Below are 17,284 nucleotides of genomic sequence, written 5' to 3'. Positions count from 1 at the left end.
AGCCACAGTGGCTGACTACAAATTATTCAAAAGATTATTTTGTTGTTAGCTATAACAATTTCTTGCTTATGAATGAAAACACAAATTGTGGACATTTTACAAAGGATATTTTTAAAATAAGGTTCATTTTAATAAGAAGAAAAATACTGTGAACATCACTGAAATATATTTTTGTCCATATTCTACAGAGTTTTATCTACATTAATAAATAATTTCCATTGTTGTTCAAACATTTGTCATACCACTAAACTAATTTTTGAATTCTGGCAACAAATAAATCTCCTGCCTGCAAAGAACCCCAATCCATGACCGCAGTTTTCACTTCTTTATTGTTGTTGAACTGTTGATTGCCAAGAAACACCTTTCAAGGTCTGGACTGTAAGGTGCTTGTTCCCATCCAAAAGATGTGATAAGATGATGTGTCTGTGCAGAACACGCGGCCTTGCATTGTCACAGATCATCATCACACCGAGAAACAGTAGATCATGTCACCTGGTTTGTATGTCCCACCGGAGTCTCATGTACTCAAGAATAACACATTCAGTGGGTGATTCAATTTTCTTAAATATCATGAACTCCTACAGCTCAGTGAATGGACATGTAGCTGCAAATAGCATCTAACCACATTCGAAGCTTGCTGGTAACAGAGCTGCATATGCACTTTTGTGATTGCAAGTCACTCTCACACACATTTACAAATGGGTCTTATCTGAAAAGTAACCCTTATACAATATGTATTTATCCTGGTAACCAGTCATGCACCGAGACTGGCTAATATGAATGTAACGTTGTTTCAGAAGTCTAACATAAAACTTCCTGATATTGTGAGGAAAGGTCACAACTACAAGAAGTCACCCACTTGACAAACTATGAGCAAAGCTCAATCTCTGGAAGCACTTTAGAACAACTAACACTTGCCAGGTGGTCTTCACTTGTAGGCGATTAAACTCAGTTTAGTATGGTTGCGTACCATATTTGACGTAACATTAAATAGAACACTCACAAGAAGATTACTGCTGCTGAACTAACCAAGGAACACTGATAATCAACTACTTAATAACCTCTAAGAATAAAGAGCATCCAAAGCAATACGTTGATCTGCAGCTCGTAAAAAGGTAACAGCCTTATTGCCCTTTGGTACTCCAACAGTCCTAAACTTGTATTTAACAATACTACCCATACTGTCGTTCTGACTGATTTGCTAGTCCACTTTTCTTGTATTTATTAGATTAGTTTAGTTTCAGTTTTTGATCCACAGACCCAAACAATGAGATGATTCTCATGGATGTGGAACAAGTGACTGGTCAACTGAAGGGCCTATATAACACATATTCAGCAAGATGGCCACAAGTGTAGAAGTGTGTGAATCTAACTTGAGAAATAGTTATAGTTATGCTGTTAAAAAGGGAGTTTGTAAGAATTGTAACACTGAAATAACAACGCTAAAAGAACGAATTGCTACCTTACAATTCATAGTCAGTTCCTTAAGAAGCGATATTGACTCACTCAAGAAAGAAAATCGGGATCTGCGATCGAAGCCAACACTAAGTGAAGTGATGCAAGATAAAAGTAATATATCGTCCGAGTGGGTAAAAGTGCCATACAAAAATAGTGTTCCAACTACAAAAAGAACAACAAAGTCTGCTAAAACTGTCACATTTTTGGATAAAAACAAATATCATGTTTTGCAAACAAGTGACTGTGATAACGACTCTCCAAATGATCGTGAACTTGAAAAAGGCAGTGAACTGAAAATGAATAGCGTTTTTTCAAATAATGTCAACAACAAACACAAATCATCAGGGAAAAAGAGTAGTGTACTATTACTAACAGACAGTCATGGCAGGAATCTATCCAGCATGCTCCGTGAGAAAAATCGCGACATAGCAGTGACTAGTGTAGTGAAACCGGGAGCGGGATGTAAAAATGTTGTAGACATTAACTCTCAGACGAAATTAATGCAAGAAAATGACTTTATCATCTGTATAATGGGTTCAAACGATGTGGCAAAAAATGAAGCAGAGGTTTGCATGAAAACGCTACAGAATTTTTTACAAGCTAATAAATGCAGAAACACAGTAGTTGCCACACTTCCTCATAGGCATGATCTGATTTATAGTTCGTGTGTAAACAAATAAATTCGGAAAACAAACATTAAAATAAGGAAACTGTGTTCTCAATACACTAAGTGCGATGTACTGGATATAAGCAAGCTGCATGGAAATCTGCACACGAAGCATGGAATGCATTTGAACTATGAAGGGAAAAGATTTGTTTGTGATCGTGTTAGTGAAATAATCAAAGAAAGACTTGTAAGGGATAGAACAATTTATCAGCTTCCTGAACATCCTTCCAACAGCGAAGAAAACAAAATAAAGAAGAAAGAAGAATGAAAATACAACACTGCTGACGTTCCCAATTTAAACTAGAGGTATGTGATGCTGTAAATATGATTCCCAATTACCAAATCGTGAATACGCCCGAACTAAAAATTTATCACCATAATGTGCAATCCCTGTGTAATAAGATCGATGAAATTAACATTCTATTAACACATGAACTTAATAATATCTCAGTGTTATGCATTTCTGAGCACTGGCTTAAACCAGAATTAATCCAGAATACGAAAATAAACAAATTTGTCTTGGCTGCTTACTACTGCAGGAAAAATAGCAAGCAGGGTGGGGTAGCAATTTACACAAAGGATAATGTAGATTTTATTACACTACCTGCCTTAACTAGGGCAAATGTCGAAAAGGATTATGAAATTGCAGCTATAAAAATTACTCAGTTCAACCTGGTTATTGCTACAGTTTACCGATCACCGTCCGGGAATTTTGAACTTTTCTTAAACAAAATGGAGTCATTGCTAAATAAAGTAAATAAAATGGATTGTGAATTGATAATCTGTGGTGACTTCAATATTGACTTCCTCACGAATAGTGGAAATAGGGAGACCATTTTGAACCTTGCAACATCCCACAATTTAAAGGCTGAAGTAAAAGCAGCTACCCGAGTATCAGAAACTTGTCAAACAGCTCTTGATCAGTTTCTAGTAAAGAAGAGTTTACACAACACCTCACTAAAAATTTTCAATGCAGGTTTTAGTGATCATCTTGCTCAAATATTAAGCATAAAAGTACAAGGCAGTATTATTAACAACATGTCTTTTAGAACAGCATATCGAAGCTATAATCAGCATAATGTGAACTACTTCAACAACTTATTACAGAAAGAAAAATGGCTAGGAGTGTACAAAATGAACGATATAAATGAAAAATTCAACACTTTCATTGATACATTAACCCATTTCTTTGAACTTGCATTCCCACTGAAAACATTAACCATACGGGGAAACTCTAGAACAAACAGCTGGATCACAAAGGGAATAAGGGTTTCATGCCAGAAGAAAAGACTGCTTCATGAAATATGTAACTCAAGAAATTCCTCACCTGTAGTACGCGCATACTATAAAAAATACTCCAAAATATTAAGAAAAGTAATAAAAGCAGCAAAAATAATGCATAATGATGAAATCATTTATAATTCAGCTAATAAATCAAAGGCTATGTGGAGTGTTATAAAAAAAGAATGTGGAGAATACAGACAACCTTGGAAAAATATAACACTATCACATAAAAATAAAAAAGTAAAAAACCCCTTTGAAGTAGCCAACACATTAACAACTTTTTCACAGGTGTTGCTGAAAATATGTTACAATCAAACTTTAAGAGCATCCAGGCAAATGAACATAAAATAAGTGCTTGTAGAGGATCAATGTACATCAGTTCTGTTTCACAAGATGAAGTAGCTAAAGCAATAAAAGGACTAAAAAACTCCAAATCGGCAGGTATTGATGGTATACCTGCAACAATGTTAAAGAAGAGCGCATCAAACCTAATTGAAGTACTCACACATTTATGCGACTGCTCACTTCAGGCAGGCACTTTCCCTGATGTGTTAAAAACATCAAAAGTTATTCCTGTATATAAAAAAGGGGATAAAGACAATGTAAATAACTACAGACCCATCACAATTTCCTCCTGCATCTCTAAAGTACTGGAAAAGTTATGTATGAGAAACTTATGAAATTTACACTCCTGGAAATTGAAATAAGAACACCGTGAATTCATTGTCCCAGGAAGGGGAAACTTTATTGACACATTCCTGGGGTCAGATACATCACATGATCACACTGACAGAACCACAGGCACATAGACACAGGCAACAGACCATGCACAATGTCGGCACTAGTACAGTGTATATCCACCTTTCGCAGCAATGCAGGCTGCTATTCTCCCATGGAGACGATCGTAGAGATGCTGGATGTAGTCCTGTGGAACGGCTTGCCATGCCATTTCCACCTGGCGCCTCAGTTGGACCAGCGTTCATGCTGGACGTGCAGACCGCGTGAGACGATGCTTCATCCAGTCCCAAACATGCTCAATGGGGGACAGATCCGGAGATCTTGCTGGCCAGGGTAGTTGACTTACACCTTCTAGAGCACGTTGGGTGGCACGGGATACATGCGGACGTGCATTGTCCTGTAGGAACAGCAAGTTCCCTTGCCGGTCTAGGAATGGTAGAACGATGGGTTCGATGACGGTTTGGATGTACCGTGCACTATTCAGTGTCCCCTCGACGATCACTGTGGTGTACGGCCAGTGTAGGAGATCGCTCCCCACACCATGATGCCGGGTGTTGGCCCTGTGTGCCTCGGTCGTATGCAGTCCTGATTGTGGCGCTCACCTGCACGGCGCCAAACACGCATATGACCATCATTGGCACCAAGGCAGAAGCGACTCTCATCGCTGAAGACGACACGTCTCCATTCGTCCCTCCATTCACGCCTGTCGCGACACCACTGGAGGCGGGCTGCACGATGTTGGGGCGTGAGCGGAAGACGGCCTAACGGTGTGCGGGACCGTAGCCCAGCTTCATGGAGACGGTTGCGAATGGTCCTCGCCGATACCCCAGGAGCAACAGTGTCCCTAATTTGCTGGGAAGTGGCGGTGCGGTCCCCTATGGCACTGCGTAGGATCCTACGGTCTTGGCATGCATCCGTGCGTTGCTGCGGTCTGGTCCCAGGTCGATGGGCACGTGCACCTTCCGCCGACCACTGGTGACAACATTGATGTACTGTGGAGACCTCACGCCCCACGTGTTGAGCAATTCGGCGGTACGTCCACCCAGCCTCCCGCATGCCCACTATACGCCCTCGCTCAAAGTCCGTCAACTGCACATACGGTTCACGTCCACGCTGTGTTAAAGACTGCGATGGAGCTCCGTATGCCACGGCAAACTGGCTGACACTGACGGCGGCGGTGCACAAATGCTGCGCAGCTAGCGCCATTCGACGGCCAACACCGCGGTTCCTGGTGTGTCCGCTGTGCCGTGCGTGTGATCATTGCTTGTACAGCCCTCTCGCAGTGTCCGGAGCAAGTATGGTGGGTCTGACACACCGGTGTCAATGTGTTCTTTTTTCCATTTCCAGGAGTGTATAAATAAAAACAGCATCCTATGTAATGAACAACATGGATTCAGAAATAAGAGGTCAACGACAACTGCTGTCTATGAGTGCATCAATTCCATCCTAAACCTGATGGACAAAAAACAGGAAACAATAGGAGTCTTTATTGACTTGTCAAAAGCTTTTGACATGGTGGACCATAAAATTCTGCTATCAAAGCTAGAAAGATATGGTATTCGAGGTCTGTGCAACAAGTGGATCAGGTCCTTCCTGACAAATCGTATGCAGGCAGTATGCGTCAAGCACACAAATATTGAACTAAAAACTGTATCTAATCACTTATCTGACTATAAACAAATAAAATGTGGTGTACCCCAAGGATCCGTATTGGGACCCCTTCTGTTTCTTCTGTACATAAATGATCTAAGCTTAAATACTGATGTACACAAATCAATCATATTTACAGATGACACCACGATTCTACTAAAAGGAGACGACGATGAACAGTTACAGCAGACAGTAAACACGGTCACGAAACAACTTAGCAGCTGGGCACAGAGTAATCAGCTTGTAATAAACAGTAAGAAAACCGTTGCTCTAAAATTCCACAATGTTCCTAACAAGGACGTGTTTATCCCATCAGTCTCTATCAATGACGAACCAGTTGGTAACAGTACTGAAACCAAATTCTTAGGACTTTGGCTGCAGAGTAACATCAGATGGAATAAGCATATTGAATATCTCAATGCAGAACTGAGCAAAACATGTTATCTTCTTTGTTCATTAAAATCATGCTGTAGTGAGAAAACAGTATTGAATGCATATCATGCGTACTTTCATTCTCGTCTTAGATATGGGGTCACCTTCTGGGGAAACTCTAAAATAGCTAATAGCACTTTTAAACTACAAAAGAGGGCCATTAGAATCTTGTTTGGGTGCAAGCCTAGAGACTCTTGTAAACCCCTGTTTAAGAAATCTGGTATTCCCCCATTACCATGTGTATACATTATGGAAACCCTTTTGTTCTTTAAATTAAATGTAATAGGCAAGGACCAGAGACTACAAAAAAACTGTGATATACATGAGCACTTTACCAGACAAAACAGAAACTTACATATGACTCAAATCAGCACAGCACTGTGCCAAAAAGGTACTTTTCACATGGGAGTTAAGCTTTATAACAAACTTCCTGAAAACATAAAAGCTATCACTGAGGTCAATACATTTGGAAAATCTCTAGAGTCATATTTACAACATCACTGCTTTTACTCCATTGAAGAATATTTAAATTTATGAAATGTGTTATATAAATACTTACGTGTAAAGTGTATTATTGTAAGCTTAAATATGTATGCCTTGAAATTACTTTCAGACTGTATATTTATAACTTGCCTTGTCCAATGTCTTATGCATAAGCTGCTATATAGACAACAGGGCCAATAAAATACAATCTACAATCTACAACATAAAACACTTGTATATAATACTCACAACCATGATAATTTGTTAGGAGATTGTCAAAATAGGTGAATACATTACAGTACACTAGAACTGCTAATATTTACAGAATTAATACAGTCAGAATTAAATACTGTTATGCACTTTTAATAAATTTATCATACACAAAATACCTAATCTTGCCTGTTGTGACCAAGTTTTGTCAAAACTGAAATCTAAAGACATTTTTACTTAAGCTGGTCTAACAGTCCCTGTTAAGATATTCATCTATAGATCACAAGGAGTTGCCTATAAAAAAGTCTTTCAAACTCTGTTTAAACTGTACTTTATGTGAAACCAAATTTTTAATGGTTGCTGGCAATTTATTGAAAATGTTCATTCTTGAATATTGGGCCCCGTTTTTGGATAAAGGTAGAGATTGTAGGTCTTTATGCAGATTGTTCTTAGTCCTAGTATTGATACTATGTATTGAGCTATTAGTTGCAAGTAGAGGTATATTGCTTGCAACAAATTTCATTACAGACTAAATATACTGAGAAACAGTGATTGGAATGCAAAGTTCCTTGAACAGGTTTCTACATGATGTTCTTGAATTTACACCACAAATGATTCTTAACATGCTTCTGCATACTAAAAACTTTTACCCAGTTTGTTGAGGTATCCCAGAATATGATCCCATATGACATAATAGAAAGAAAGTAAACAAAGTACGCAAGTTTTTTATATTTATATCTCCTACATCTGACATCATTCTCACTACAAAACAGACTTGTTTAGCCACTTCGGCAATTCTATGGTATGGCCCTTCCCAACTGTATTTATTATGAGTTGTAATCCCATAAATGTAACACAATCTGCATGATTTCATACGTTATATACATTGTGGAAAGAGATCTCTCACATATTGGGAACTGCATATACTGGATCTTTTCAAAGTTTAATGAGAGTGAATTAGCTTTAAATCATTTATTAATGTCAGTGAACATTTGATTAGCAGCCATTTATAAATCTGTACTTGACTTGCTACCTATTGCAATGTTTGTATCATGTGGAAACAAAACAAACTTGGCGTCTAGCAATGTAACAGATGAGAAGTTATTGAAGTATGCAAGAAAAAAGGAACGGACCAAAGATGGAACCTTGAGGAACACCACTGTAATTAATTTCCAACCAAATGAAGACTGGCTGTTTACTGCACTGGTGTTTTGCAACGACTCCCTTTGTTTCTGTTACTTAGATAAGACCCAAATCATTTTGCACCACTGCCGGTGACACCATAATATTCTGATTTACTTAAGAGAATACTGTGATTCACACAGTCAAAGGCTTTTGACAGGTCACAGAAAATTCCCATAGCCTCTAATCTATTATCTAATTAATTAAGTACATTCTCACTGTACGTTAAATAGTTTATCAAACAATGGAAAGTCCAGGATGGAATAACATCAACATGAAAAAGACAGACTGCTACTCACCACATACAGGAGACAATGAGGCACAGACAGGCACAATAAAAAATTCAAAAATATTTAAGCTTTCACACAAAGTACTACTTCTGAAGTAGGAAACACGAACACACTCACACGCACACACACACACACACACACACACACACACACACACACACACACACACACACACACACACACAAGCTGAGACTTGTGTGTTAGAGCAACATGAGGTTCTTCAGAATAACATATTCCACTATTATCTCTTAGCTGACATAATATGTGTGTGTGTTAAAGAAGTATTTTAAGTAGTTAGTAAGTGAGGGGCAGCAGACTGTGTGGCCCCTTTGTGGTGTATGTGCAGATCTGTGAAAAGAAGAATGATCTCTGAATATCTGCAAGGTGTGTTAGTGATTGTGTATCTCCACCTGCTGTGGAGGTCTGTTTATGCTTTGAAGTTATGGCTTGGTGGTGCCTTTGAACTCGAGAAAAGTTGCATTCAGAAGAATGGTCACATCCAGAAATGGAAGAAGATATAGTCTGTAATCTATTCACTATTCTGTCATAACATGTTTAAATGAGAGCTTCTGTTATAAGCCTAACCACATGAGAGTAATAGCACAGCAATCTGTGAACATGCAACTGTACTTGTTTTATGAAGGAAGCATAATATATAAGAGTTTGTTAAAAGTGGATATGTTATTTCACAGTGAGTTGGAGTAGTTGTGTGCTCTCTTACCCTTGACCCTCTGCAAATGGAAATGAAGTAACATGGACAGAAGCAGCAGCATTGCATAGCAGGTTCATTGCATCAAGCCCGAAAATGAGACCATCAAGATTAAAGAAGTTAACATTTATTACAAATAGCATCAGTGGACAGCTTGTAAATGAAGTTGTTTGGAGCAGTTTACCTCAAGAATCCTCTTTTATTTCATTTCTGTTTGCATCCAATGTGAAGGATGCAGATAAGAGGCATAGAAATAAGAGAGCTTTTGAGATACAAGAAGGAATTTTCAAGGCAGAACAGAGAAATATATGACATTGCCTAGAGGAACTGAAGTAAACAACATAGAAGATGTAGGTGAACACACACTATACTATCATCCAATATAACTCTTATGCTTAAGAGGTTATTGGCTATTTAGTACAAACCTAATAAGTGAATTATCACACCAGAAGACATAAATGAAATTAGTTGACCATATCATCCTGGCCAGGAACAAGAAATATTCAGATGTTGAAATAACTGTAAAGATTCTAGTCAAGAAACATTATGTTGATGAAATGGAAGGTTTTGGTATGCTGATTCTGAGGCTATGGGGCAGCAGTGATCTTCAAGAGCAACTCTGTGGCAGCTGACCAACACAATAGCAGCACATCTTCATTTTGCAGAATGGTAGCTGGTCAGCTGAATACAGCAAAGGCTACACAATTTGCAGTTAGTAGTGTGACTCATTAGGTGAGCTGAACCAGTCCCAAGTGGGAAATGTTTTCTTGTAGTTTGTTCAGGAAGTGGTGTAGACACACACAATTGAATCTTTTGAGTCTTTGGGTTGGTCTCAAAACAAAATCACAGGACATCAAGATCCATAAGAGCTGAGACTGCTGTCATTGGGTGCCAATTACTAGAGCCAACATGGAAAATAGCTGAAGATGTAGAGAAATTCAGAACATTAGATGAATTGTCAAATACTGTTAAAAATCTTAAAACTCAAGAGGAAAAATGGAGAAATAGTATTAAAACGTGTAAGGCAGAGTTAAAAAATAATATTAATACAGAAGGACAGCCCTAGAAGAAGTATCTACACAAGTAGAGTCATCAAACAGTAAAACTGAAATATGGACATGACTATAGCAAATTTATTAAAGCAAATAGTGAGAAGAATGTTTTAAGTAGTTTGGAGGACTACGTAAAGAAGTAGATGAATCAGACGTACATGAGGAACTTTAATTCATAAGCACTCTCACCAATTCTTTGAACCATATTGTGATACAGCAGAAGGAATTTCTAACGTTGACATCAGATGGTACAACCTGTTGCCTTTTTGAAGCACTTTAAGGTAGTGGTACCCAAAGATTGGGCGGACATGACTAAAATTAAATTAAAAAAAAAATTACAGTACAGTTACCAGTATAGGTTTAAGGCATTGAGTTAGTTTTACATAGTGTTTAAAAGAGAATTTCTGTGTCCTGGTGAACTTACCAAAGTTTATGAAATTGTAAATCTCAGAATGAGAAATACTTGTGCTGTAGAGAATATGAACAGGAAGAAATGATTATGGATTTCATCAAACATACACAAAATAGACTTACTAATGAAGATATTTGTATGTGTACTGACTTTGAACTTTCTGGTAATATAAGTACAAGTGAAAATGAGTATTTAAATGAAGCTTTAAGTTATAATGAGTTTTCAACTTAAGATTTTGAAATAAAAATTTCTGTTGTTCAACATGGCAGAACTACAAGTGAAGATACTCAAGTACATATTAAATTTGAAGCTTTGTGGTAGAAAGAATATGAGATTGAATAGATATGTGGATGGAGACTTGATACTTTATCATGCATCCTACGTTATGTACATACATGATATCTAACAGTGAGAACCGTATTGTTTAATGGATTGATGGGAACCAAAGACTGAAGATATATTTACAATCAGACCCTGGTGGTTATTCTCTAACCTTCTATAGAGTACTCACAGAATCTTTGCAGATTTAATGTACTCGTGTAATCTGTGCCTGAATGGACAAGACTTTTGTTTATTTCATTAGTTGGTTATTGAGATTTGAATGTTTTTGTTGTTATAAGTACTTACTTGAGGTGAATTTAGCCTTAATCCCCTTCCCTCGCATCAACTAATTAATAAATGAAATGAATTTAATTGAAAACATTTGCGTGTTTGCTTAATGTAAGTAGTTTTATGATGTATTCATTTAACACTGAATAAAATATTTCAGAGGCACTGAGGCATTACTGTGGATTGTATTGGTTAGTCAATAAGTTAGAATTGCATATTAAATAAATATAATAATTGATAATAATGGATATTAAAGATGACTAAGGCACTTTTTATGTGAGAATGCAGCGTTGCTGCACAATATACATGGTATTCACTATATCGTAGGAGTGGATGAAGTAAGTGTGAAGATGATGAGAGCATCTGGCAAGTCTGGATTGTAATGGCACTATCGAGTCATGAGAAAAGTATGGAAAAATAAGGAGGACACCTGAAGACTGGTAAAAGGGAATCATTGTGCCACTTTTTAAGAAGGCTCATGGCAGATTATGTAAAAATTATGGGGGAATTGGGATGGGACGGGATGGAATTGGGATGGGATGAATAGGAAGAGAGGGGTGCAGGAGGAGATGTAAAGACAGAGAGGAAAGGGAGGAGGAGATGGACAGCAATACAAGGTGCATGACAAGAAGGACAGAAAGAGGGGAGGGTATGGACAGAGAGAAATGGGAGGAAGAGATGGACAGATATGGAGCTGAGAAGGTGATGGGCAGAGTGAGAAAATAGGTGATGATGGATCAAGAAATGTGCACATTATATGTGACATACATGTACGCAGGTGAAGCCATGGGGAAAAGACTAGTGTATACACTGTAATAACCACCTTCCTGGCATGGACAGAAGTGACACATGCAGGAATGGAGTGAATGAGCCATGGCTACTCCAGTGCTGAGGCCAACTGTGCTAGGTTTCTCAGTTGAGGATCTGTGGCACAAAAGCCTGATTGTGGTGGTCCCACAGATTTTCAAATGGGTTTGAATTTGGGAAGTATGGTGGCCTAGAGAATATGCCAAACTCATCTTGGTGCTGCTAAAATCATGCACATACACTACAAGCTGTGTGATGCACTGCATTCTCATGCTGATAGATTTCATCATGCTGGGAAAAACAAACTACATTTAGGATATAACGTAAATGGATAGATAAAAAGATCTACTTGCCAAGTGGTGGCAGGAGAACACAAACCCAAGAAAGTTTAACTTTTACAAGCTTTCGGAGCCAGTGGCTCCTTCCTCTGGCAGAAGAGTTGATGGGGAAGGAAGAAGGCTGAAGGAAAAGGACTGGAGAGGTTTAGAAAAAGGAGTACAGTTCAGAAAACTCGCCTGGAATCCTGGGTCAGGGGAGACTTACTAGACAGGATGAGAATGAAAGTGACTGTTGGGGACTGCACTGGATGAGATTTGAAAATCTGAGTGGTTAATGGTGGAAGATAGGTTAGTATGCAAGACAGAGATTACTACTAAAACATTGTGCACAAGTTAATATAGGTTAGTATGCAAGACAGAGATTACTACTAAAACATTGTGCACAAGTTAATAAGGGCAAAACATTTAGTAAATTGTAACAGAGTTGGGAGGGGAAATGGTGAAAAATAGACAGGTCAGGAAATGGCAGATGTATAAAACTAAAATGGAGTGAAGAAAGGAATAGTTACAGCAAATAACGGCTGAGACAGAAGGAATTAACATAAATTAAGACCAATTGGTTGGTGAGAAACAAGGACATGTTGTAGTGCTAGTTCCTACCTTTGGAGTTATGAGAAACTGGTGTCTGGGGGGAACAATCCAGATGGCGCATGTGGTGAAACAGGCACTGATGTCATGATTGTCATATTGTAGAGCATACTCTGCAACAGGACATTGTGTGTTGCCAGTATACAGCCTCCGCCTATACCCATTCATCCTGACTGATACCTGGGTGGTGTGTGTATTGTGTATTAAACTGGGACCTAGAAATGACAGAGAGGCCGCCATAGCCCTCAGTGATTCACAACCCCACAACAAGCCACAGCAGTCCACCCAACCCACTGCCACCCCACACTGAACCGATGGTTCTTAACTGGGTGGTAGTCATGCCGATGCAAAAGGCCACACAGTGTTTGCATAACAGCTTGTAAAAGGTAAACTTTTTTATGTGTGTGTTCTCCAGCCACCGCTTGGTGAACAGATTTCTTTATCTATCCATTTACATTAAATTGTTAATAATAAATTACATGTAGGGATGAATATGGTGCCCAAGAATAGATGCACACTTGCATTGATCCATTGTGCCTTCCAGAATGACGAGACCCTGCAGGGAATGCCATGATAACATTCCCCAGATCATAATGCTCCCTCCTTGTTGGCTTTCAGGGGTTCCATACCGTAGATGCCAAAGGCCATCTGTCTGATGGAGCATAAAACATGATTCATCAGAAAAAGCCAGTTAAAGCTTCTCAGTGAATGTCCATTTGCAATATTGGTGTGCAAATTCCAGCTTTCATTCCTAATGAACACCAGTCTGCATGGGTGCATGACCTAGGTGACTGCAGCGGAGGCCTATACACAGCAGCATTCATTGAATCGTCATTGAATTGAAACAGTTGGTAGCCCAATGCTTCATCCAGGTGGTCAGTTGCTTGACTGTTACATGTCTGTTTGCTTGTATGCATCTCTGCAGCCAACAAACATAGACAGTGTTCAGATTATTGTGAATGGACCACATATAAAGCAGCATGTATATCCATATGTATTTATGTTTGTATGTATGTATGTCTAGCATCTCCTCCCAAACCCCTGGATTAATTTCAGTGAAATTTGACAGACAAAACGCAAATTTCATGAGTTTCGGTAATGTGGCATTAATGGCCTCCTAGTTCCAACAGGAGCACTGATGCAGACAAAAACATGTTTTTCAGCCACATCTATATAGGCTGCACTGCATGAAGGATGTGTTGAGGGAGTAGTCTCAGCCTGCTTTATTGACCTGTTTGCTGGGGCTACATGTGTGGATGGGCATGACAGGGTGAAGGATGAGACTGACAGAGGAGTGAATGGACAGCGAGAGAGGGCAGGAGCGGATGGATATGGAGAACGGATAGGAAGAGACAAACAGAGGGAGGGGATGGATGAGATAGTTGGCTGATTGGTTGATTTGAGGGAGGGGGCCAAACTGCGAGGTCATAAATCCCATCAGATTGGGAAAGGATGAGGAAGGAAGTCAACCATGCCCTTTCAAAGAAACCATCCTGACATTTGCCTGTAGAGATTTATGGAAATCACAGTAAACCTAAATCCAGATGACTCGATGTGGGTTTGAATTGTCATCCTCTCAAATGCGAGTACACTGTGCTAACCACTGTGCTACCTTGCTTGGTGGTTGATATGGACAGAGGGGGAGGGATGAGGAGGATATGGACAGGGAGACAGGAAGGAGGAGATGAACTGAGAGAGTAGGAGTAGGATATGGACAGAGAGGGGGGGGGGGGCAGGAGAAGATGGACAGAGAGAGAGATGGGAGGGTGAGCTTGACACATAGATGGGGCAGCAGTGTATGTGTGCAATGTATATGTTAAATGTGATTGCAAGAGAAGCCACATGGGAAAACCTAGTATACAGAGTGAAGCTAAATTCACGCACTCAGGATTCACAGCACGATTCCTCACATGCCAGTGATAAAAAAATGTCTGTCACAAAATTTTGTCCAGCAAGTATATCCAGCAGACAAAGGATCTTCAAGAGTGGCAATCTGGCAACACTATAACCACATGTATAGTAACACCCTCTGTCAGCTCACATTTGTTGTGCTGTGCATTTGGTGCAGTGGATACAGTTTTGGAGTAGTATGCAGGAGGTTGAGGGTTCGATCCTGGGTTGGGGCACACTTCTTTGATTTGCTTATTTCATTGTATCATTTCCTACTCTAATATACACTGTTTCTTAGTTACGTTTACCCTAAATTTACAATATTTTGTAACGCTGAACATAACAAATATGTGGTTAGACAAGTAAGAAATAGACAGTTGAAACAAATGACCTGTCATAGGACAGAGTAACTACAAAAACATTATCAGTTTCGAGATGCTAAAGATGATAGCACAGCACAATAACACAACATCTACTTGTCATTTATACTACAAGTAATATGAGTGCTAAGACATTGCAAAAAAATGGTTCAAATGGCTCTGAGCACTATGGGACTTAACTTCTGAGTCATCAGTGCCCTAGAACTTAGAACTACTTAAACCTAACTAACCTAAGGACATCACACACATCCATGACCGAGGCAGGATTCGAACCTGCGACCGTAGCGGTCGCGCGGTTCCAGACTGTAGTGCCTAAACCGCTCGGCCACTTCGGCCGGCTAAGACATTGCACATAAGCAACCAGTGACAATAATGATGTCCATATTAATAACCACATGATCTTCAGAAGAGAATACATTGTCCTCAGCACAATAGATGCTCAAAGCAACCTCCCTAGCATAGACACATCCAGCCATTGCGTAACCCGCCAGGTCATACAGCTCTGGACCCTTCACAGCAAAGCTGCAACCACAGTAGCAAGAATAACATGAATACAATCTACCAATTCTTCCACATCCATCGTTGGAGTAGAGTGCACATGCTCCTTCAGGTGTCCCCACAGGAATAAATACAGGGGATTTAGGTCAGGTGAATGGGGTGGCCATGCAATTGGACCCCAATGTCTGAGCCATTTCCCTAGAAATGTTCTCTCCAAATACAGTCGCACATTAATTCCAAAGTGAAGGTGCACTATCATGTTGGAACCATAACTTCTGCCAAACATGTAGTGAAAGATCTCCCAGCACATCAGGCAGATACTTAGAGAGGAATGCATGATACCTTCATGCAGCCCACCGGTCAGGGAACATGTATGGGCCCAAACACGTATCGCCTAATATTCTGGCCAAGACGTTGATACCAAAGCAAACTTGATAGCCACAGTCATGGTTTATGTGCGGGTTAACCACACACCAATGGTGGGCATTATGCATACTGAAGACATGCTCATGAGGGAATGCTGCTTCATCCGAAAATATTACGGTGTTGATGAAGTCATCGTTGGCTTCCTGTTGTTGTTGGAACCATTCACAGTATTGCATCCACTGATGGCGATCTGAAGAATGCAGGTGTTGCATGAAAGCATAAGGATAGGGGTGCAGCCCTCTGTGGAAGACCTCTGTCACGCAATTGTGGAAGGAGAGAACCTGACTACTGAAGATGCAGCTCCATATGACGAAACACATATTTATCTGGATGGCATTGAACAGGGTATCTAGCAGCACATTCACGAGTTGCAACATCAGCCTGGTTATCAGATTCACCAAGGACCAGAAAAATATCCACATATTCATTGTTTGTGTATGCGATACATCTACAACACTGGTTTAAAGGTTTACAATGAGAAAATTCGATACATGTACACATGTAGATTGGAGTCTGTCACAGGCGCGTTACTCTGCTCAGCTCACAACTACTACTTGTCTGGCAGACAGTGCATACAGTATAAATATGTCATCAGTCCTGCACGCTGTTGCACCTAACATGCATTACCCCTCTGACAGATATTGTTCTGCATGATTCATCCCGACACCACTAATTGTGAAATGTTCAGTTTCGAATTACACTGTTTCCCTAACTGTAATAGATGTGATGTTTCCACAATCCCATTGATAGAATAATAATAATAATAATAATGCATTGAGATACGTACTGAACAGCATGTGGTTACCAGATTCAGTGTTGAAAGGCATAATTAGTGGGACCATGGTGATAACACATACAAATAGTAACTGAGTTTGGACATTATTTGCAAAGCACATTGCTAGTACTACTGGTAACGTAAGGCCCTCATGAAATGCCATAGACGTCAATGAGGCAAGTCTATGAGACCACTGCAGAAGGGTACAAAGAAAACAAGTTTCGCATCTAGTAGGTGAAGCGGTGCGAATAAATTCATGCCCATGGCTTGGAAAGGGCTTCTTTCAAAGCTGACCAATCTTCAATTTCTATGATTGCAGTATGTAAGTGCATACATTTTATAGAGGACCTGCTGCAATCACTGTTGACGATTAAGATGCCAGATACCATATAACGTGGACTACATA

The 17,284-nt window shown here is 39.6% G+C and overlaps 1 protein-coding gene across 1 annotated transcript in view; it reads right to left on the bottom strand.

Moving 5' to 3' along the window:
- The window catches only part of LOC124788632 (fatty acid synthase-like), a 507,799-nt gene that overhangs the window by 12,986 nt on the left and 477,529 nt on the right, over positions 1 to 17,284 (bottom strand). The window lies entirely within an intron of this gene.

Source organism: Schistocerca piceifrons, chromosome 3 (genome assembly GCF_021461385.2).
Source record: "Schistocerca piceifrons isolate TAMUIC-IGC-003096 chromosome 3, iqSchPice1.1, whole genome shotgun sequence".
Taxonomy (NCBI): domain Eukaryota; kingdom Metazoa; phylum Arthropoda; class Insecta; order Orthoptera; family Acrididae; genus Schistocerca; species Schistocerca piceifrons.
The sequence above is the reverse complement of the archived record's forward strand: the minus strand, read 5'-3'. Positions and strand labels throughout refer to the sequence as shown.